This window comes from Papio anubis, unplaced genomic scaffold (genome assembly GCF_008728515.1).
Source record: "Papio anubis isolate 15944 unplaced genomic scaffold, Panubis1.0 scaffold3881, whole genome shotgun sequence".
NCBI lineage: Eukaryota > Metazoa > Chordata > Mammalia > Primates > Cercopithecidae > Papio > Papio anubis.
The window spans coordinates 1-2390 of NW_022164041.1; the positions used below are offsets into that span (position 1 = coordinate 1).

General features: G+C 49.3%; 1 non-coding gene across 1 annotated transcript; it reads left to right on the forward strand.

The window, feature by feature from the left end:
• The first annotated feature begins 1672 nt into the window (after window positions 1–1672).
• LOC116273138 lies at window positions 1673–1812 on the forward strand. The gene has a single exon (XR_004181605.1). It is a non-coding gene; the product is annotated as a U4 spliceosomal RNA (small nuclear RNA).
• The last annotated feature ends 578 nt before the right edge of the window (window positions 1813–2390 follow it).

Consider the following 2390-nt stretch of genomic DNA (forward strand, 5'->3'; position numbering starts at 1 on the left):
CTAATTGTAATTTAAAATTCAAGAAGCATCACTAAACCATAAAATACATTTAAAAAAATTTTAATTTCTTTTTCTTGAAAGCTCAGATAGAGAGGGAAAATAAGGAATCTTGACAATTCCACAATGATGACTTTTTAAAAAAATCCTCATCCTTTTTTTTTTTTTTTTTGAGGCGGAGTCTCACTCTGTCACCCAGGCTGGAGTGTGGTGGTGCAATCTTGGCTCACTGCAACCTCCACCTCCTGGGTTCAAGTGATTCTTCTGCTTCAACCTCCCGAGTAACTGGGATTATAGGCACCCGCCACCACGCCCGGCTAAGTTTTGTATTTTTAGTAGAGACAGGTTTTGCCATTTGGCCAGGCTGGTCCCAAACTTCTGACCTCTGGTGATCTGCCCGCTTTGGCCTCCCAAAGTGCTGAGATGACATACACAAGCCACCATGCCTGGCCGACTTTTTTGATGTTTTAAAGCCAAATATCAAAACTTTGAAAATACCCTTTTCTTTCAGTTTTAGTTTTTTTGCTTTACTGGTACTCTAAGCAATCATTCATTCACTCATTTTATTCCCCCAACAATTATGGGGTGTCGACTACATGTCAGGTGCTGTTCTAATAACAAAACAGACAGAGACTCCCTGTCTTCACAGAGCTTACATTCTAGCAGGAGACAGTGAGTAATAAATGTGATAAACTAGTAAGGCCGTGTCTGTCATAGGTGATGAGTCTGATGGGACAGTGAAGTTGGGTGGGGCACAGCAGTCAGGGGTGCGGGAGGTGGGGTGAGGGCGGGCAGAGTGCGCAGTGAGGTGGTCAGTTTAGATGGTAAGATGGCAACAAAGACTTGGAGGAGTGGGGCTGAGCTGTGAGGATCTCGGGAAAGATGGTTTAGCGGGCGCAGCCGGTGCAAAGCTGGCTCTGTGTCTGGGGTGTTCGGGAACAGCGGAGGCAAGCATCGGCTGGAGCAGAGCAAGCCAGGGGGAGAGAAGCGGGAGTTGGGGTCAGAGAGTTACTGGTGGGGTCAACCCTGTCAGGCTTGTGGATCACTGGGGACTAAGGGGAGCCATGGAAGGGCTTTGAGCAGAGTGGGGATATAGTTTAGCTCACAAGGTAACAGGATCAAGACATGGGCGTGGGGAGAGGGCAGACAGGAGAGACTAGCCCCCCATGTCCTCAAAGGTAGAGACGATGGTGGCTTGGGCCAGGGTTGAGCAGCACAGGAGGTGAGAATTTGCCCTTCGGAGGCCCACTGCTGCCCCCATCCTGCAGGAGAGTCACGTTGTGGTCCATCTGCCAGGCCTCACCTCAGAGGGCCAGGGCATGGAGTGGGTAGAGGGTGAGGTGAACTTCCCTCCTTTTTTTTGAGATGGAGTCTTGCTCTGTTGTCAGGCTGTAGCACAGTGGCGTGATCTCGGCTCACTGCAACCTCCACCTCCCAGGTTCAAGCGATTCCCCTGGCCTCAGCCTCCCGAGTAGCTGGGACTACAGGCGGGCGCCACCACGCCCGGCTAATTTTTTGTATTTTAGTAGAGACGGGGTTTCACCATGTTAGCCGGGATGGTCTCGATCTCCTGACCTTGTGATCCTCCCGCCTTGGCCTCCCAAAGTGCTGGGATTGCATGTGTGAGCCACCACGCCTGGCCGAACTTTCCTCTTTAATGTGCGGTGATTGGACCAGCTTTGTGCAGTGGCAGTGTCATAGCCAATGAGGTTGATCTGAGGTACAATTATTGCTAATTGAAAATTTTTCCCAATACCCCACCATCAAGACTTGAAATATAGTTGCATTGACAATTTTTGCTGGTATCTGTGGAGACTGAAAACAAACAAACAAAAAACCAACAACCCTGCCGTGACTGGGGGCTCCTGTGAGTGATGAGGGCAGGTTTTTTAAATGAAGAAGCATTTGGCTCTAGGTTTTAAGTGCACATGTAATTCAGTGGAGGAGAAAAATATGGTATAAAAACTAATAAACTTAGGAGTGAGAGTGGGAGATTTCCTGGAAGTGGTTGAATGATTAGAGTTCTGATTCAGGCCACACGTCGGTTTTCTCTTTGGTCAGTTTTCAGGCTTGTCCTGAGACAGGCCAGGTTAGAGCTGCAGTTCTCAATGTGTGGTCCCTGGGCCAACAGCATCAGCATCCTTGGGAACACCTTCGAAGTTGCTGAGCCAGAAGCTCTGGGGTGGGGCCCAGCAATTTGTTTTACAAGCCCTCCTGGTGTCTCAGGCGCATGCTGGAGACTGAGAATCACAGAGGTGGAGAGTCTTTCATGGAAGGGCCTGCGGCCAGGAACACAGGCCAGTGAGGGAGTCTCTTTGACATCATTTCTGGGTCACATCATGTGGTCAGAAGATCTCACCCAGATTCAGAGTTGTTACTGCTCAACTCATCAG